Genomic DNA, 21988 nt, shown 5'->3' on the forward strand with positions numbered 1-21988 from the left:
TCTTCTAACGGAAAATATGCCACTTGTCGGTTGATATGATCAGACTCCATACCTGAATTCTGGAAAGTGACCAGTGTAGCAACATTTTTCAAAAAATGGGATCCAGGAAATTATAGGGCATTTAGCTTAACATCTATCCTGGGTATATTGATGAAAGTTTTATTTAAAGATAAAGTTATCCAATGCACAGAACACAGGTTGGGAACCTGCACCCCTAGGCACCTGCTGGGATAGTGTCAACACCCCTCTCTACAAGCAATCATTTGAGAGCTCTGGTAGGACAAATGTGCTCCTCCCATGCCACCCTGCTCAGTGGAAAAGGGAGAGGAGAGATAGAGTGAGGGTGGAAAGAAAAATAAGTACTTAATCAAAAGAGTATAAGAAGAGCCTTCTGGATCAGGCCAATGGCCCATCTAGTCCAGCATCCTGTTCTCATAGTGGTCAACCAGATGCCTGTGGGAAGCCCATAAGCTTGACCCATGCATAATAGCCCTCCCCCCTCCTGTTGTTTCCAGCAACTGGCATTCAGCAGCATTCTGTCTCAGACCATGGAGGCAGAACATAGTCATCATGGCTGGTAGCCATGGAGAGCCTTCTCTTCCATGAATTTGACTAGTCCTCTTTTAAAGCCATCCAATGAGGTGGCCATCTCTGCTATTGTGGAAGCCAGCTCCGTAGCTCCATCTGGATGCTGGACCCATCACTTGAGAACCTTCTTTCTGTGCATCCTCTGTGAGAGGCTATATGAGAGCAGGCCTTTTCTGCAGTGGCTTCCTGCTTGTGAAATGCTGTCCACAGAGAGACTCGCCTGGCAACTTCGTTACATTTTTAGGCTTCAGGGAAAACATTCCTCTGATCTCAGGCTAATTAAACAATCTGTGGCCTTTTAAACCATGAGTGGGGGAATTATTGTTTGTTACTATGGTATGTATTTTTGTATTTTTATTTTGTTAACTGCCCTGCGATCCTCAGAATGAAGAGAGGTAAATAAATGTGTTTTTTTTAAGTGTTTCACACAGTACATAGTTACACTGTGGAATTTGCTACCACAAGATATGGTGATGACCTCCCATTTAGATGGCTTCAAAAGAGGATGAGGCAAATTCATGCGGAGGAGGCTCACTGTCTACCCCGACTACCAGTAACCATCAGGTTATCAGCTCTAAATGGAGATGATCCAAAGTGAACCTGGGACCTGCATGCTCCACTGACCTGCATGTAGACCAGGGATGGCTGCTGCTCATTGGCAATGGTAGGGCAGAAGGTAAGGAGCCCCCCAGTAGGAAGAGCCAGAGCCAAATAGATGCAGAGTCAATGAATTCTAGTTTTGTCTCCATCCACCTCCCTGTTGAGATCTACAAGGGGCAATGCTGAGACCAACAAGAGGAAGCAGACAGCCAGGGCCACCCTCTGGACTAAGAAGGCAGGTGGACTTGGAAGCCAAGTGGGACAATACCCCATTTAACCCAACGGGCTGACTTCCACTGACATAGACAGCTTGCACTTCAAATCTTCAAAATAATTAAATTAAAATTAAGTAAGTAAGACTCAAATTAGAGAAGGGGTTCCTATACTTGATGCTAAATTTACTACCTCCCTCCCTCAATGGCTCAGGTAACATACACACCAGGCATTCATTTGGGGCAGGGGCCCACTTGGCTGTTATTATTACTGTTATTCCAAGCATAGAGCATTAGGTTGACTGTCATTTGCCTATTCATCTCTCTCCTGCTCCTCTGAGACTAGCAGGCGTATTGGTTTCTACCTTGATTTTCAATTATAGTAACAAAAGTTGGCAGGGATGTGCCGAGATATATATCTCAGCACAATGTCCTGTCCTGAACTGACTGATTTGCGTGGCTTCTGTTTTACTTTGCCTTGCGGCAAAACTGTGCAGCTGATTTATCCTGATGACCAAACAGGCCTCCTTCATTTCACCAGAGGCCCTAAAAAAACCTCATCCACTCCTTCCAGTGTTGCTTGTGTCATGTAGCTGCTCAAAAAGGAGCAAGACACATCATGGAGAAATGCAAGAAGCAGGCATTTGCACCTGCTACCACAATGTGTACAGGACAGAAGGTGGAATGGCTTTGGGAAATCAAACCCTGATCCTACAGGCTGGCTACAAATGGACACAGGAACCTCTCGTCCTTTGCAAAGAGAACATCTATTCTCCAGAGCACTACCACTGATACACATCATGTTGGCCACAACCCATAGGTTTCCTGAGGATAACTTGATGTGCATTATGTATTGTAAACTGCCCAGATGACTTCATGTTACGGGGCAGATTACAAGTGCTACAAAGCAAGGATTAAAATAATATAGCTGCAGGATAAAACCTTATAGCAAAAGTTCTGAAGCCATTTAGATGCCCACACTTTAAATATTTATCCAAAATTAGGCTTTAGAAAATGTGCTAATACAGTGCCAGTCTAAGCCACAACTTGAAACACACACAGTTTTAGGCTAATGGCCCTGTTCATCTGTGTAAATGACCAACACAAACTGCAGGTCTTCTAAGTTGTTACATGGGATGCTCATTCCAAAGAGATAAAGGAGAGCTATTTTCTCAAATTAAAAATCAAAGTGGTAACAGATAATCCCCGCTGAGATGACAAATGAGAACTAACTCCAAGCAAGATTCTGCTTGGTCTATTCAGTTGCAGGAGGGGGTGCAGAGAAGAAGAAGAAATCAAAAGGCGCCTTTAGAATTGACAACAAACTACCTATGAAGCAATGCTGGCATTCATCTAAATAAACACACGGCTGCTATCCTAGAGATGAAGGGGAAAGTGGTTTTATGGTTTGATCTTGAAAGAGCTTCGAGGTAATTGAGGTCATGCTTCTCTACCTTGGGGGGAGGGGCAACAAAAAAGGCTAACAAGCAAAGGATCTGTCTTCCCTACATTTTCTCTGAGGCACATTTAACGTGGCAATATGTTGAGCGTTTAGGCCTCCAAATCAACTAGAAAAAATGATTATTATTTTTTGGTCTTTTTAATGATAAAAGATCAAACCATTGGATTAAATCTGGGGACTAAAATCTGAGCTAAGTGTGCCTCCCCCTGCCCCCGGCTTCTGCTCTTCAATTCCAGGTTTGTAAAATGGTATACAGGGCTCATCTATACTGCCCTTTAATGTGAATAGCAAGCTTACTGTACTGCCTTAAATTCTTTGCCAAATCACCTTTCCCTTGCTGAAGACAGATTTTCTCATGCACCTTTTGTTTTTGAGTGCCCCTGGTATGAGAAAATCCAGATTGAGGCAGGGGAAATATGGTAAGGTAGTGATTTGGAGGAGAATAAGCAAGAATTGACAGAGGTACAGGAAGCTTACCATTCATATTAAATGACAGTATGGAAGAGCCTGGTGTTTATGATAAGAGATTAGTCCCCCTAACCCTCTGAAGCAGATTTGGGTAATATGTTTGTGGGGAGAAGGGGAAATCTCATTGAGCAAACACAATTATGTGTCATTAGGAGACGGGTACTATTGGATATCAACTGTTGAATTGGTATTGTTCATTTCTTGTGAGCCTCTTTGGGCACAATCTTCGTGTGCAAAGATGGCTTACAAATAAACAGATGAATTCCCATCAGCCCCATCCAGCATGATCAATGGTGAGTAAGGGATGGTGGGAGTTGTAGTCCATCAACATCCAATAGGGTCACAGGTTCCCCACCCCAATACTTCAGGTGGTTGGTCTTCTACAGTCTTGCTACTTGAGTTCCTTTAAATGACTAGTGTTTGAACTTCCTTCTTGCAAAACATGTACTCCAGCTACAACCTTTCCCCAGTATGCTATATACTTAAATACACAGCAAATATTATAGTGCTGAATAGTCATTTTTACCAAATCAAGAAGATAAGCGAGAGTAAAAGTGGATGAGAAGGGCTAAGAGAGGAATTTTCAGAATTACAAGATGAATGTTAATGTCATCTGAACTAGTGAGCAATGAAGCCTGTTTTCAATCGTTTTCCATGTTGGCCAGGTATGAAGCAAACATTTGGGTGTTTCTCCTTATCTTTTGAAAAGTTTAGCATAGAAAAGTTTTTCTTGGGGGAGGGGGCAAGGAAAAGCAGAGCTACTTGTGACTTCCCGCTATGGCACATGCTTAAATATTCAAGGATAAAAATGTCACTTTCAGGGTAACCCAGTAAATCAAGGAGAATTGTAAGCACTTTTCATGCAGTGATTTAGTTAAGAAGTGCAAATTGCAGGTGGGTATCTGTGACTTTCCTCCCCCCCACTTCTGAAAATATGGACGGCAGAATGACTGACGAGGGTGGCATCCCCAGTGAAAGATGAGACCTGGGGCAGGATAATGTGACAAATGCTTCCCAGAGCAAAGTCCTCTTCGCCAAATACCATTCTGTTCTCAGAAATGTACACTTTTGACATCAGAAACAAATTGCAATGACATGCAAAAGGGAGAAACTGCCACAGAGAGCTATTTATCATTTTATATAGTCCTGGGTTTTGTCAAACAGAAAGAACAATGCCACCGCGAAGGATGGGATCTATTTTGCGATAAGGCACTTTTAAGTGGTTATTTTATTTTACTTCTGGGGAAGGAAAATATTGACAAAGAAAAGTTTAGACCCTTCTTCCTTCACCTGTATTACACTATTTTCATTTAACCATATGAGACCAAAAGGGAAAAGGGGGGGGGCAAAACCGGGGGGTGGGGATAGACGGAGACTGTTTTACTCTTGTCTGTGATGCCATATAATGTCAAGTAACCTTTATTGGCATCACATAAGAACATTCAGAATACATTCAGAATAGATAGGCCAGTGCGATCTTGTTGCTACCCCAATGGCACAGTCACCCACCAAAGGGCAGAAGAGGCGAGCAATCCACCTCATCTCTGTTGGTTTTCAGCAAGGGCAGGATCCTGTAGCATACTTCGGCGACAAAAAAATCAGATAGAGGAACTTAGCTACTGTCTTGGTGAGCTCCTGGTCTCTCCCTTGTAATAAGAAGCACATGACCTCCGTCTCTGGTTTCCATGTAGGAATACATGGATGGTCTAGAAACTGTTGGCGGAGATCATCATACATTTTGCATTTAAGGGCCATGTGAGCTATAGTTTCCAGCAGGTGGGCATTGCATGGACAGATCCTATCTCCTTCTGCCAAACCCACAAACCCACCCCAAAGGAGGTTAGAAGGATTAGACTTGAACCTAGCCAGTGAAAAAGCCCTCCTTTCTTGCGAATTATAATGCCATATAATGTCCACAAACGCTCAAACTGTTCAGGGAGAGCTGCCAACAATGGAATGTCGTAGTTCACTAGGTGGGGGTGCCCATGAACAAAGCATTCACCAACAGTGCAGTATCAGTGATTTAAATGCACACCACACACATAGAGAGAGCTTGGTACTACAGGAAGAAGGGAAGAATCTGATAGAACTGGTGATCATGGAACAGGTTCCCACCCCACCCCATCCCATCGGGCCAGATTTATGATGGTGCAATTGCACCAAGGACCATGCTTGCCAGAAAGGGTTGACCCTGAGCTTTTCCTCTCTCTCTCTTTTTTAAAGTCTCTAGCTATTATAGAAAGGAAGTTATGACACATAATGGACAGGAAACCTTCTAAGCATTTTCTGCAAGAGTTAGCCTGTTTCACCTTCTATAACAGGAAAACTAAAATAATAATAGCAATAATCAATAATAAAATTGAAGGAGATCACTCTGCTTTCCACAATTCCCCATCCTATGTGGCTACAGGCCTAAGACAGCCCCTCGTAGGAATCAGTCAACTGTGCACATTCACCCTGAGAATAAGCACAACGAAACTCAAGAGGGAGTTGTGCATAAAAATAAATAAATGCAATGATCAGACCAGCTTAAGTCTAGCACTAGTTGTCAGTATCTTGTGTCTGACTTCTCCCTTTCAGCACTTGGAATGTGAACATTCAGTGACACCATAGCAGTCCAGCCAATGAATGAACAGCCTCACGGGCAACACAAGCAAACCAACAGATAGCAATAGGCATGCATTCTTTGAACATCTTGTAGTTTCCCAGTTTAGATGAAGGAAAATAATTTAGAGCCTAATGTGTTGTTCACATACTACACAGAATTTGAGAATATAGTTGTAAAAGATGGCTATCCCTTGCATGTTACTCAGTACAGTATCATGATGCAATATCAGGGCCCCAATCCAAGTTTTCCTCTGTAATTCAGGAATGTCTAAAGCCTGGCCTTGTTTCAAATAAGTCACAAAGAAATCCAGCACAGCTTGAGAAAGATGAAATATGAAACAATGATTAATAACTAGTTTGACGAAAGATGGAGAGCTTAATATTAAGGTTTTTTGGCATGCCTTTAAAAAACAGGGTTGTTTTGAGTCAATAATATAGCTTGGCAATGCGTTGTAGCGGAAAACAATATTATATGCTGGTAACATATTTTGTTTTAATCTGAAATTACAATGCAGATCACAGCAGTGAAACCTTTGCTAAAAATGCTGTCCTTATTCCAGCTAATATTTGTTTCCAAATGAAAAGGTGTGTGTGTGTGTGTGTGTTGTGTGGTGTGTGTGTGTGTGTGTGTGTGTGTGTGTGTCATAGGAAGGGGGGGGGAAGAGTTTCTGTTCGTTACCCCACCTCTATAATTGTAACATTATCCTGGGGACTCAATTCTCTTGAGTTCTGGAATCGCAATGAAGTTGCAATGGGGGAAGTGGGTTCAACATAATTTCACCACCAATTAACCAAATGAAACCCAGCTTTTATCATCTTATTTTATAAGCAAAAGAGCTATATTTATTTCTAAGAAACTTACTTGTTTGCTTCTATACACTGCAGGGTCTCTGCCCCCACCAACAGGAACCTAATTGGATAGACCTAATTGGTTAAATTTAGGGTGCTTAAGGAGTTCAGTATTTGCTAATCTGGATATGAACTGACTTGGTCTGTGGCTCCTGGACTAATGTGCAAATCTGAAATCCCAAAGGTTCTGGTGCGGTTTTGGTGTTGGATGTTTGGGTGCAACTCAACTTGTGGAAGAGTGCTTTTGTATGGGTTAAGACAAATACAGTTAGGGACCTCCAAATTCTCTGACTAGTCCTGTTTCTTTAACCTCTTTAGCTGACACTATCTCGTTGGTGTTAGACTGATATTCTCAGGTTGCATCCTGCTTACAGCTCCTTCCTCTTTCCCACACTTATCTCTCATACTCAGGATGAAAGGCCATCTTTAATATTCTCTGAGAGCAGGAAGAAGAGAGCATTATTGCTTTGTTCTCCTCTGGAATAGGTTGTTAGACTAGAACTAGAAACTTTTATTGCTAAGCTATGCATGTCCTACAATAAACCATTTCCATACTTTCCTGCCTTTCTGTCTATGTGTATATGAAGCAAAAGGTATTGTTAAAATAATATCAAAGCAGTGTGCAACATACATAAATGCATATTTAACACAAATTTTCATGCAGGTTTTTATTTTTTAAGAATACAGGTTAATTTGTTTTATGGGACTGAATGGGCTTAAAGGTGAACACATGTAAAACTGTCAAGGAATGGAAAGAGGCAGTTGTCTATCACTAGTTAGAATCCAGTCTCTCCTAATGAAAAGGCAGCTCATGAATCACAGTGGTTTTAAACCCCTCCTGGCAGCAACAGAATAGAAAGGATTAATTTAAATACAATTGCAATTTCATTCTTTTACTTTCCTCGCTTGTTGTTGTTGTATTTTTTTTTTGCACTGTTTTCCATTTCTCTTGTCCAACTGAATCAGGTGGGGTTTTTTTGCCCAGAGTTTCTAATTTTTAATCTCACTCACTCTTCTCCCAAATCATTAGGCAACATGCCAAGTCTGCAGTGCTAACCTGGCTCACTTTGTAATTTTCTGCATATTAAATAACCGGTGTCCACATTTTGCACATTAAATAACCAACCTCCTTCCCTTAAATGCCACCATAAGATGGGGAGTGGCCTAACCCATTCAGAGCCTCTCATCTTTATTAGACATTAGGGATGATGCAGCAGTTTTGGCAAAATGCCGACTCAAGAGTGGTAAATGTGCTCATTTATGGTGGGTACATTTCCCCCCCCCCAAGAGTTTTACATCTTTGGGAAGGGAAACGTCAAAGATCAATTATTTTGTGCATCACAAACCAGAGTTAACCCCCATTTATGTTGACGTCAAGCTGCCATTTTCAGTCTGCAGGCTTTCTAAGAGGTGTTTTACCTTGTCATTCCACTACGTGGCACTTCTAAATCCCCCAAATTCCGGGAACATTTTGATCCATTCTAAAACAAAGCCGTGCCCAAAAATCTCTGTCCACCTGAATCATTTTATTTGTGCTATTATTTATTATTGATATTTATTAAATTTGTATAGCACAGCAGAAAACCAAAGGCAGTATCTGCAAATATGGATAACTCTGCCACTCCATATTTGGGAATGAAGAATTTCAGAGCATATCTAAGTTCTGAAAGTACTGATACCTCACAGGCTGCGTAAGACCAAATGCACATGAACAGGAAGGAGCAGCCACAGACATATCTCCATGCAGAGTGACCCGAAAGCTGAAGGAGAGGAAAGACCCAGAGGTTGGGGCAAGCTGAGATGGGTCAAGGTCAGAGAAATGGCCAGACTGAATCCCTCGCAACCATGAGATGCCAAGGATCTAGAAAGGACTGGGAGCGGCCGCCGAGACCATATAACACCGGTCTTGAAAGACCTACACTGGCTCCCAGTACATTTCTGAGCACAATTCAAAGTGTTGGTGCTGACCTTTAAAGACCTAGACGGCCTCGGTCCAGTATACCTGAAGGAGCGTCTCCACCCCCATCGTTCAGCCCGGACACTGAGGTCCAGCGCCGAGGGCCTTCTGGTGGTTCCCTCACTGCGAGAAGTGAGGTTACAGGGACCCAGGCAGAGGGCCTTCTCACTAGTGGCACCTGCCCTGTGGAACGCCCTCCCACCAGATGTCAAAGAGAAAAATAACTACCAAACTTTTAGAAGACATCTGAAGGCAGCCCTGTTTAGGGAAGCTTTTAATGTTTAATAGGTTATTGTATTTTAGTGTTTTGTTGGAAGCCTCCCAGAGTGGCTTGGGAAACCCAGCCAGATGGGCAGGGTATAAATATTATTATTATTATTATTATTATTATTATTATTATTATTATTATTCAGGTGCAGAGGCTTCTATGAACACTGGTCTGAGGGAACAGACACTCTTTGGGAACAGGTGTTAGTTACATCAGTAGTCAGGAATATCTGCCACATGAAACCTCCCAGTGTGGCACAGACTGGACCTGCCTCTGTCACCGCAGACAAACTTCCAGAAGAGGACATCAAGGTAAGCTTTTCTTCTAATTTTTGGTCCTGTTTCTGGATTGGCACCACAGCTGAACTAAAAAACACCCGTCTTTTGCTCCCTCCCTCTGGTGTGACCAGCTCTGGGGAGCAAAATTGGGACATTCAGGTTGGAAGAAGCAGGAACATCTTCTGCCATTTCAGGATGTCCTGAATAATTCGGGACACTTGAGGGGTCTGGTGTAATTTGGCCTGTGAAGCAGTTTCCCCAAGCCATACCCACCTAACACATTTTCTTTGAGTACAGAAGGTCCCAGGATTGCTCCCTGGCAGGCCTCTTCTGAACGAGGAGAATGAGGAGCACTCCTGACAGTCAGTGTAAACAATACTGAGCTAGATGGACCAATGAACCCAGTGCTTTTTTCAGGAAGAACTCAAGGGCACACAGTACCAGCACCTCTTTTAGTTGTTAAAAAGTGTGGCACTTGCTGTAACAACTTCATGGTGAATACTGGCACCTTTTTTTTTCCTAGGGAAAAGCACTGCCTGTACCTCAAAAAGTTGCTGAATTGTCTTTAATGTTTTCTGAGTAATAAAACCTCATAGGAATGATTGTGTGCAGGAATAAGGAGAGGCACTTTCACAAGAGGAAAAGACACCACCAATGTTGCCATTGATTTCTGGTTTTGTGAGACTAATGTGTCCCATGGGCTTGCTGCTTTTGTTGCACAACCTCAGAGAAGGATGTCTCAACCCCAAGCCTGTTTCTTCAGACCTAAGCCCCCTTGATTTGCTACAGTCAGCCAAGATCCTCAGTTCTGAAGAAACTGCATGAGAAAATGGCGGCTGGGCTTTATTGTCTTTTGCTCAATTGACGCAAGCTCACGTCTCCCCACCTTCCTGTTTGTGTCTTGGCAACTGACAAGTCTGAAGTATATTAACCACTTTATTATATTGCTTTTCTCCATTAGACTGCCAAATCTGAAGAGCTGGGGAGAAATGACAAGAAAATGCATGCAAACCCAATGTAATAAGTATTGATTGTATGTGTGTATGTGTGTATGGGGGGGTAATGACTGGTTCCTCCATATATTCATAATGCCTCAACTGTATTTGTTAGCGAAGCTTTTATTGATTTTGCTCAATACAAGTGATGCATGCAGATCTTTTTAGTGAGTATTTCACACATACACAGTATTTTAACGGTCTTTACAACTGTCCTGTAAGGTAGTTTGGTGGTGTGACATTAAAGTTAGGGTGCTGATGGATATTAGCATGCCTGAGGGCAGCTCCTGATCTGAAATCTGGAGTGGCTGCTTGTCAGCCATCAGGGGGGCTAGCTCCTGGGAGCCAAGCCTTTTTTGGGGCCCCAGTATTTTGGGGGAGGGGGCCAGGGTCCTCAATTTCCAAAAAGTGCAGAGGCTGAGCACATTGTGGTTCCAGTGGCTGTCTCCTTCTCTTCATCCTCCTGCCATGGAAGGGAAGGAGGGTTGAAAAAACCACCCGCAACAACACCCAAACCATCATGCGGGGAGCCACTTTAACTAAAATGTATTAATTGGAAGTTGATTGGCATTTTGATAAACGTATAATTTGGAAAATAATTGTTATTTTTATAATTTGGCCATTATTGGGGGTATATTCAAAAACTAATCTATATGGGGTAAAGGATTTGGGACATAATATTCAGATAGCAGATTGGGAAAGGTTATAGAAAACAGATTTGAAATTTACGGCAAGCTGTAGATTGAAAGAAAACTACAGGAAAATGATGTACCTGCTGGAAATGTAAAGAAAAAGAAGGTATCTTTTATCATATGTGGTGGTCTTGCAAGATAATAAAAGCCTTCTGAGAGATGATATATAATGAAATGAAGAAAATGCTAAAAATAACTTTTGTTAAGAAACCAGAAGCTTTTTTTTACTAGGAATTACAAGCACCGACATACCAAAGAAGCAGAAGAGACTTTTCATGTATGGAACAACGGCCACATTCTGCTACTAGCCCAGAACTGGGAAGAAGATAAAGTCTCTACCAGAGTAGAATGGCAAACCAAGCTGATGGGACTATGCTGAGATGAGCACAAAAACTTTATTAAAGAATGGGGGGGGATATAAGTTACTTAGGGGACCACTGTAAGCAGATGGAAACAAGAGCAGGATTTTGATTCACTTGAAGTGTAAAAATTATTATGGGACAATATGGTTTGATGTAAAATCTGGAGTATGGATGAATATGCAATTGTAGATGCTCAAAAGGAGGGGATGGGAGGAAGTCCTGAGATTCAGATAATCTTTTTATATAGATATGCTATCATTAGTTTGTGTTTAGTTACACTTTGTATTTGTAAAATCAATAAAAAATATTTCACAAAAAAGAAATGATAAAAAGGAAAACAACAACAACAACAACAATAATAGTAATAATGATAATAATAATAATAATAATAATAATAATAGAAACAACCACCCACCAGTGGCAGTGCCAGGAGGAGGGAGAGATGGAGCCACCAGCTATTGAAATCACATGGCTGCCACTTTTGGCTCCGCCTGACATTGTGACATCATGTGCACAATGCTGACCCACCAATTGCCCTCGCAAGCTGCCATCTCTGCCAGCCATATTTTTAACCACTACAGAGCCACCGTTCACTAGCCTTACAAACCAGTATATACCCTACCTAGCCAAGACAGGACTTGAAATATATGCTTTCCCCCCCCTTTTTTTGCATTGGATATAATCTATGGGCTCTCCAGAGTGGTGTTCTGTGTCTTTGTGCATGGGTATACTCTGCAACATATCACTTGAAGCAATAATCATGCACTAGTGGTAGATTTATGCTGAACCAGCCTCACATCATTCCACTTCAACAGTTGTTCTGTTATGATTGCCATCTGGGGGCAACAAAAATGGAACAAAAATTAAACTGGAATATCTGTGGTATAAAAAGTATTCATGTTTCAGAATCAGTGGCGTGCAGTGAAATTTCTTGTAGAGGAACAATTAGGGTCAGAAGCACCAGCTTGCATAAGCGACTGGGGGGGGGGACATGCACATGATGTCATGCGCGTGAGCATCACACCTCCCTCCCAAAGCCGGGCAGAAGCTTCCCTGGTTTGGCAAAGGAAGTGCCAGGGGAACATTTAGGGGACTAGCCTAGTCTCCCTAGTCCACTCACCACACACCACTGTTCAGAATCCTGCTCAGGCATAGAATAGGGCTCCCTAGAGACTCACAAGCAATCTGTTGGTTCTGGATTGACTGGACAATGTATAAATCCTAGGATCCTTGTGTCCAGTCTGTACCCTGATGAACACAATAGGACACTCTCCCACTTCTAGTGACTGCAGCCAAGGATTGATTATACTAAGATTAGGATGACTATGATGCAGATAGTTTCTGTCTATAGGCTCATTCTGGTTCTGTCTATAGGCTCATTTTGTATAAGTCCATGGTCTTCTACAAAAACCACGGAAAGAAACGAGATTGATATTATTAACCCTTATTAACCAACATGAAATAGCACCTTTAGGAACACGGTGTCTGATGAAGTACTAACGCAAACAAGTCGCATTGGACGAGTTGTGAGTAGCAGTTTCTGAGATGATCCACCTACTTCTCATGGGACTCTGCACCAAGTGCTGCATTCAAATCCTGGCCCACTCCTGAATGTTGTGACATTGTGCTTGATGTATTCAGTCTTCGAAAATTCTGCTTCAGTTCATGACCTGATTCACACTTTTCAGATCGATATGTGAATCTGAATACGGTCATTCACTGGCTATTGCATTTGCCAAGCACAGTCCCTGGCTCTAAAAATGCACCTCAATGTACATTTCTTAATGTGTATTTTAGGAATAAATATTTTGAAAGAAAGAATATATATATTCTGGAAGTAGATAGATTCATCCCTCCCTAATGTATAGTTTCTTTTATGACCCAAAGGAGGATGCTCAGACTAGTAATCTATTTGTAATGCACTTTCTTCCTTTCAAATAAAAGAGCTGCCAGCCTCCACAGCAATACAGGTGGCTTAATTCGGAAATGCATTCTGCACAAGTGTGCGCGGAAACGCCATGCATTAGTGCGTACTGCACCCAAAAAAAGAGGAGAGATCAAGATCTTAAGCGCTCGCCCATAAAACCTTCCTGTGTGCTCTGCATTTGCTAAGAGATGCATGGTGTATTTTCAACACAGAAATAGAATTTTTGATGAAGCACCTTGTGGCAAATTTGAAATGCTGGCCTGGGGCCCCCAATGAGACATAATTCACTCCACTCGCTAGAAGAGATGGCGCTTCAACATCCATTCCTCTAAACTCATTATTGACCCGGGGGAAAATGCTAGCCTTAAGCAAGTTTTAATGAAGACTCTGGTGCAGTCGTTGCTGTAGCACTAAATGCGATAATGAGAAACAAACCACTTAGCAGCGATAGACCCAGGACCTGTATATAACCTGAAAAGCCAGTTTCTTGGGGATTCCTTCCAGAGATGAAGCTAACATCCAAAAAGAGTTTTAATTACCTTGCTCACTAATTTGTTACATATAACTCAGTCAAGCTCACTGTGCTGACATATTCAGAGACCATTTCCAGAACAAAAGAAAATGCTAAACCCTGTGGGTGACCATTTAGTTACTAAGTAGTAACTTGCTACAATGCACCCTAAACCACGTGGGCCCTTTCTGACTGCAATGTGCCGCCTCCTCGTGCCTGGGCTTCTAAATTTGAAATATTCAGAAGCAACCTTACCACAATGGCTGAAATGAAAGATCTAAGTCTGCCAAGCATCAGTAATCCACCTGTGACCATGTGGTTGGGGTGTGTTAGCTAGGGAGTACCTCCAAGATAGGCATTGTGTTTTAATGTCAACTGCTCTGGGGTAGCACCATTTTGGAGGGGCTTCCCCAATCCACCGCTGAGATAGGGAGACTTATTTCAAATTTGTCCAAGGGTTATTTTAAATTTGTCCAAATTTTGGGATCCCTCAATGACAATCCAAGTTTCCTACCTGAGGTCAAGTGTAGAAGCTCAAAGACTGAGAAGTCAGGGAGGAAATCCCAGGTAGGTTCAGCTCTCACCTTTGAAATGAACACAATAAGTGGGCTTTAGGAGAGGCGCTATTCTCTCAGCCTCAGCCTTATCCAAGGGATCACTGATAGGACTTATATTTGAAGTACTTAAAATACTCAAAGATCTGCATAAATGTTAAGTGTTGTTAATATAGTCACCATCGTGAGCATTATTATTCAGCCCACCCTATGATTGGGCTGGTGGTGTGAAATCATCTTAGGCAGATGCCAAATGGACCAAATGAATAAACAAGGAGCACACTGCATCCCCGAGAACTTAGCAGTATATTTCACACAAGGTGACAAAAATCAGTGCTCCTCTTCTCTCTAGCCTCTATTCACCATTGAGATGTTTACAAATTAAGGCCCTTCCAGAAAAAGGGAAACCTTTGGAAAAATAGGCTATAGTCAATATGGAGACAGGGGCAGTCTGCCTAATATAGAACATTAGTTTCTACAATGAGCAGAAAAGGAACTTGCATATTTGATACCTATTTGTAGCCTATGGCTGGTGTTTGTTCAAGGGAAGATGTTGACCTTTGCTGCTAGAAGTTCTGCAGGCAAGTATCCACCAGACACAGATTCTGTGTGGAAAGGTTAAGAAGGCAAGAGCTGAAGGAAAAATAGGGTGGGATAAATAAAGCACAAAACGAAAAAGGCTGTGCTTAGCAGTGGTCTCAAGAGGAGAGGAACAGAGAATTCGAGCTTGCTTACATCATTTCAAATGTGCAGCTACATCACCCAAACCACTGTAATTGTTTCAGTTCAAATGATTGAATTCCTTTCATTCCAAACACATCCAGTTGACGTATTTTCTTCCTCTTTGAAGGCAAGTCAATCATTCTTCAGAATTTTTACATAGATCTGATCAAGGAATTCTTGTGCACAGAACAATCTGACTTGAACATCGATGCACCATTGGTTTCAAGAGCATAAGCAAAAGGCTCACATGTTGTAAAGAACAGTTTGGCCTTGCCATGTTTTCAACCTTGTTTCAACTTACAGAACATCTAATCACTAATCCTCTAACACAATCTCTAAATCATATATATATATATATATATATATATATATATATATATATATATGCATGCAATTCTATTGCTTTTGAGGTGGCAAGCCATTTCTCTCTGGTTGGTCTAAAATCAGATTCTACTGGGTGATTCCAGTAAAAATAGAACTGAGTCATGTGTCTATCTATGCCTTATCTGTGTATATAGATGAAAGATTGAGGCAGTGGTGGGGGTGGGGGGAGAGAAATATTTATACTTTCTGTAGTCATCTGATGTCAAGAAGACTGGAGTTGCCATCTGCTGGAATGTGCAAAGAATGACAACTGGCATAATAGCTTAAAATCCTGCAAGCGGGTGGGCGGCATGCCTAGAGCATTTGCAAAGACTACCAAACCTTTGGAGAGAAATACAATTTCCCGGAGAAATCTTTGAAAGTTACATCAGCCTTCCCTTACACGTCTTTGTCCAGGATCTTTTGCAAGAGTAAAGCTTAATTCCTCATGAGCACACCTTATCTATTTCACTTCCCCCATCTTTCAGATGGCTAGCAAAGTCTTTTTAAGTATGTATATATTTCAGCTGACATTTGAATGAGATTTGCTGCTTACACTTTTAATTCTGCCAGTTGTTGGAGTTTCTAAGATTTTTCTGCACTGCTTTTTGATGTTTTGGCTGCCACCGTTTTTATGGTTGTGATGGATGGACTTTTTCCAATTGCTTTTACTCTGTCTGGTGTATTTTATACTTTTATTATAAGCTGTTTTGATTGAACGGGGTTGGGGGCACAGGAAATAACTGAGCTCCGTTAAATTTTGAGTTTTGCTTTCCTCCTCCTTATGCCAGATGCTGTAAAGAAGAACCAGAAGGGCCATACGTCTAGGGTTTCATGCAAAGGGTTTCAGGTTCAACCCCTGGCATGATCTAGAAGGGCTGGAAGAGACCGCTGTCTGAAACCTTGGAGCGCCACTGCCAGGCAATGTAGCAGGCAGTAGTGACCTAGAATGGACCAGATGTCAGACTCAGTAGAAGGCAATACGTTCCTAGGGTTCACTATTTGAAAAGCAGGATTGCGACTGCCGGAACTGAGCCATTTGGTTCGTCCAGAAAGGTGCAATATAAATAAGGAAAGTTCCCTATCAGATGTAAAATTTGTTTCTACACGAATATGGAAGTTTTATTGAATAGTACTAAATTCCAATGAATATCAAAGCATAGGACAAACATGGGTATTTAGTGTCAATTTTCTTCCTGTCTAAGCTTTTCACTGGAAAGAACTGCACATGTATTTCTGCTCAAACATGAACTGTTGTTCATAATATGTTTTCCACCCCGTCCTTGAGTGCTTCCAGACTGTCACCATTTTCAGGTGAGTTTCAGTCACATACAGGAAAATTCAGGTTGCCCATTTATGCTTGACTGGGACCGGAGCCAGGGCCATCTGAAAACATTTTGTACCTGAAGTGAGCCACAAAATTGCGCCCCCTTTGCCACCAGAAATGAAGGAGTGAGCAAAGATCCTGATGTAGAACACGGGGGTGGAATGAAGATCTACATTGGCTTCTGCTGACCATGTGAATCCTGCTGCCTGAGGCAGTCACCTCACCTCACCTCATGGGTGGGCTGGGCCTGCTGGGAGCTCTTCTGTACTCTCCCAAAAGATCAGGCTGTTTGTTATGATGGATGGGGAAAAGTCACTGGAAAGTGTGGGACAGCATTTGCTTGGGCACGACATCATCTAACCTCCCTCACAAACAAATGAGAATGAATGTTTGTTAAACAGCTAATGTTGTCTAGCCTCCCTGCAGGCAAATCAGCATGGATGCTCAAGGAACATCATCATCATCATCATCATCACCACCATCATCATCATCATAATTTCTTATACCCTGTCCATCTGATTGGGTTGCCCCAGCCACTCTGGGAGGCTTCCAACAAAAATACTGAAACAACAGCAGCAGCAGCAAAAAAACATTAAAAGCTTCCTGAAACTGGGCTGCCTTCATATGTCTATGAAAAATTATATAGTTGTTTAACTATTTGACATCTGCTGGGAGGGCAATACATAGGGAATGAAATGGAAGCACCCCTTGTAACAGGTGAGGAAACGCAATTAACAGCTTGGGGTTTTCTTTTGCTTTTTGTTTTTTATAAACACCAACAGCTGCACTCTTCTGGTGCATACAATTCTGATGAGACTAAAGTAAGTCTCCCCAGCACGGCCCAGAAACGCCTAGGAGGGAGGGAGGGGGGAATCAATTATTACCTGACACTTTCACTACATCTAAGTTTTTGATCAGTGCATCTCAAATGAACATCAATACTGGGATGAAATGGGGGCGGGAAACATAATAAAGAAAGGAAGGCACAGCATATTCTACTGCATGTTTGGATATATTTTGTCATGCATTGGCAACTAGGAGAGAGGGAGAGGGAGAGGGAGAGGGAGGGAGGGAGGTAGGGAGGGAGAGAGAGAGAGAGAGAGAGAGAGAGAGAGAGAGAGAGAGTCCAAATAAAATCCCTTGGAGAAGTTGCTATCTTCTTCCAACTTATATTCCAAAATTGTGAAAGACGGTAACACTGAACTGCATCACTTTCACATGGTTATTGTGAGAACAGGTAAGATAATGGCTGGAAAATATTTAACAAAGTAGGAAGTGATCCTCAATGATTGGGAAGGGCAGTGAGACAGGATGAAAAGACAAGTGCAGATTACTGTTTCTTTCTCTCTGTTTCCCATGTTGGACTAATCTTGTGCTACAAATTGTGAAGTGGAACATCTTTGTGATGCAAAGTCTTTTCGTTCTGAAGTGATGCACTCAGAGCCAGCAATCTGCTGTGGAAACAGGGTTTCCAAGTGCACCCATTGCTTCCCTCTAGAGAAGGGCTCCCTCCAGCCATGTTGAACCAGGGAGGTCTCCATGCAGGCTTGGTGCACATGGAGAGGAACCCATCTCACAGGGAAGTCGGGATGCACATTTGGGACTGTGTTTCAAAGTGACTGCTGACATAAGCAGCCTGATGATTTTTTTCTTCTCAAGTTGCTCAATCTGGTTGTCATGACACTTACATCAGAGATATATGCAACAGCAGAATAAAACCTGTTGGATAAACGTAAGTTTTCATGTTGCAGAGGCACTGCCTGTTCCATCTCTTTTCTGGATTGTTGACCTTCAAAGAATTTATCCCTGAAAGATTTTGAAGCAAGCAGTCCCAGTTTTGGATCCAGTTTAGGCCCTGTGTGCTCTACTTCCTAATTACAAGTTCTGCCTTTATTGCAATATGCCAGAATGACTGAAGGGAAAGATAAATAAACAGGCCACAGCTAAATAAATAAATAGCCAGCTAAATAGACAGGCCATAGCTAGAAAAATAAACAGGTGTGTGGGTATTGCAAAAAGGTGGCTGTTTTAATAGAAGAAAAGAAAGCAGCTTAGGTTTAGCCTAACTGTGGCATATATGCCTATATAGCTTGAACAATTCTTGTTTTTAGATTGTGAGGGTCCCAGGGTCCATTCCTCTGAATATTTCAAAACATTATGACATATACATAGAATAGCCTTTCCCATCATGATGCCCTCCCCCCAATGTGTTGGAATATTACTCCCCTGATCCACAATGGATGGGAGTTGTAGTCAAAAACATCTGGAGGGCACCAGGCTAGAGAAGGCTGATGCAGAGGTATCTGGTGACCATCCTTCTTGATACTGTGCTGCCTGGTTCATTTATTTACACGCATAACCTTTTCCGGCAACAAGTAAACCACAAAGGTCTTTAATTCAATTCTGAATACAACATTACACAGAGCCATTAAGTAGCAGGCACCAAGCAGGCAGCAAAACAGGAAACGGTTTACATCTCCGAACTTGGATGGAAAGAAAAGGGGCATTAATATTGCCTGCTTTGCACGCTATGAAATGCATGATGCAATGTCCTGAAATTGAGTTAAGCCTCAAAAGCAGGGTCAGTTCACAGGGCCCTGCATTCCACCCACCCAACTCAATAGAGTGTTGGACACATTTGGCATTTTGGTAATTTTGGCATACACTGTGACCATCTCATAGGAGTGCAAATGAATGTCCAGATCCACAGCTATACCTGGGGGTTCGCTATAGAACCTGTGCTGTCTGATTTTACTGTGGAAGGGGGTTTCTGCACAGGCTGGCTCCCTCCTTGTTGTCCTTCTGCTGGCAGGTGACAACCTTCTTGCTTCGACAGGCTTCGGGGAACTGACTGCTTTTAATGAAAAGGCCAGTGCCATACTGCTTTTATTGTAATTATTTGTATGCTTCTAATAGTTTTAGTATTCACTCGCTCTATCATAATTCTATCAATGTTATATTGTTTTTTATCTATTGTTGTTGCTGTTTTTGAGGCTCTTGTTGTTATCTTTAAACTACATTGAGTCCCATCAGTGGAAAAGGTGGGGAATGACTGAATAAACAAACAAACAAACAAATACTAAAACATAATTAAAATAACAACCCTAAAAGCAGTTAAAACAATTCCAAAAAAAACAGGGATCTCAGGGATCTCTGAAACAGTGTTTTTCAGCTATCAAAGGCCTGGGTAAACAGAAATGTTTCAAATTCCTCTTGAAAGTCAATAATGAGGGTTGTAGATACACTTCACCAGGGAGGGCATTCCACAAGTGGGGAGTGATCACTGTAAAGGCCCTGTTATGCCAGTCAGGCAGCCCTGCTGATGGCCACATAACCTGTCCTCACCTGCCTTCTGTATGGTCTGAGGTGCCCAATTTAGGGAAGGTGCACTTTTAGGTACTTGGGTCCCAAGCCACCTTGACTTGGACCAAGTAGCTCCCTGGCAGCCTGTGCAGCACTTTCAGGACCAGCAACACATGATCCCATTGGATTGCTCCACTTACGATCCTAGCAGCTGCATTATGCACTAGCTACAGATTCTGGGTCATCTTCAAGGGAAGCCCCACATTGCAATAGCCCATACAGGAGGGCCAAAGCACGGACAGCTGAGGCCAGGCTCTCCTCATCCATTTATTTCAAACTGCAAATACCATTTGCTTGCTTTGAAATTTCAAATTGTAGAATCCATTCCAATATGATTGTAATCCGTTTTACCTGATTTTAATACTCTTTCTTTAAATTGTTGTAACCCATGTGGAACCTAATGATGAAGGGCAGGTAAGAAATCCAAATAATAATAGTACACATTTGGTCTGGGTTTTGTGAGGTAATACATGTGAATAGTCCTGCGAAAAGACCCATGAAGCTATTGCATCCAAGTATTCTAGAATTGCTACTACTAATAATAATAAATATGCATGTAGGTCACCTCATTAACAGACTTTATAGTTACACACTTGTACCTGCTATCTGGGAAGCTGCTGGTGATAACAGCAAGTGCATCTACAGTGAATGGATGTGCATTTAGCACATTGTCAAAATAAATAGGGTGATCTGAATAAGTAGATCCAATCCTCACAGAGGATAACACATTCCATGTGCTAATGAAGCAACAGCTTGAAAATTAACAACAGTTACCTCAGCACCTTGAAGTTTTCTTGGGCTGAAAATTAGTGACATTTTGGTGAGGGTGGAGAAGCAGGTCAAATGCCACATTAATCTAACTTATTGGCTCCTTATTCAACTGAAATTCTTTTAAAAAACCCATTTAGCAGGGTCCGTGTACCAAATGTCAGCAGCACTCCGGATGTAAATATCAGAGAAATAACTCATTTAACTTACTACTCTTGAAGTCATCTTTCCCTCCCTGATTTTCTCTTTAAATGTTCCCTTTATAAGAAGCACCATGGTTCACTGCACTTGGAAATTAAAGACGACAGAGTAAAGATCAAAGTTTGAGTTTGCCCACTGCCAGCCACAAAGGGAAATTAAAATCACTACTCAAATTCCATTTTTACAGCTTGCTGATGGATTAGAAAAATATAAGCATCAGAAAGCCCACTCTTGTACCCTGAAGAGTAAGCTCTAAACTTTTGATTGCTGCTGATCATTAAGATGAGCAAGGAAAACATGGTCATTTAAGAAGATAACCAAGTGGTACCCGAACTGGCGGAGGAAGAGTGTGGGGAGGAGCGCCCCGCCCCGAGAGCGCGATCCTGGTAGGGTGCTATCGTGACTGCCCCCACCCGCGCTGGGCACCCCGTGCTCAGAGCATGAAGCTCCGCCACTGGGTACACCCCGTTTGTGGCAGATTTCGGAACAACAATTATTCAAATGTAAAGCTAACGTCAAACATAATCATTTTCAGGATGATTAGTCCAATGCTGTTATGATGGATTTTTTTTTTTTTTTTTACAGAGGTGGGGACTAGATCTATCACCATCCCAGCCTGACCAGCATTAAGGCCATGTGAGATTGAAACACTCCAATCCTCACATGGGGGCACATAGCTGCTCAAGGTAAAGGTAAAGGTACCCCTGACCATTAGGTCCAGTTGCGGATGACTCTGGGGTTGCATGCTCATCTCATTCTATAGGCCGAGGGAGCTGGCATTTGTCTGCAGACAGCTTCCGGGTCTTGTGGCCAGCATGACTAAGCCGCTTCTGGTGAACCAGAGCAGCGCACAGAAACGCCATTTATCTTCCTGCCGGAGCGGTACCTATTTATCTACTTGCACTTTGACGTG

General features: G+C 42.2%; 1 protein-coding gene across 4 annotated transcripts in view; it reads right to left on the reverse strand.

The window, feature by feature from the left end:
* The window catches only part of CTNNA2 (catenin alpha 2), a 544191-nt gene that overhangs the window by 174662 nt on the left and 347541 nt on the right, over positions 1-21988 (reverse strand). The window lies entirely within an intron of this gene.

This window comes from Podarcis raffonei, chromosome 9, assembly GCF_027172205.1.
Source record: "Podarcis raffonei isolate rPodRaf1 chromosome 9, rPodRaf1.pri, whole genome shotgun sequence".
NCBI classification, from domain to species: domain Eukaryota; kingdom Metazoa; phylum Chordata; class Lepidosauria; order Squamata; family Lacertidae; genus Podarcis; species Podarcis raffonei.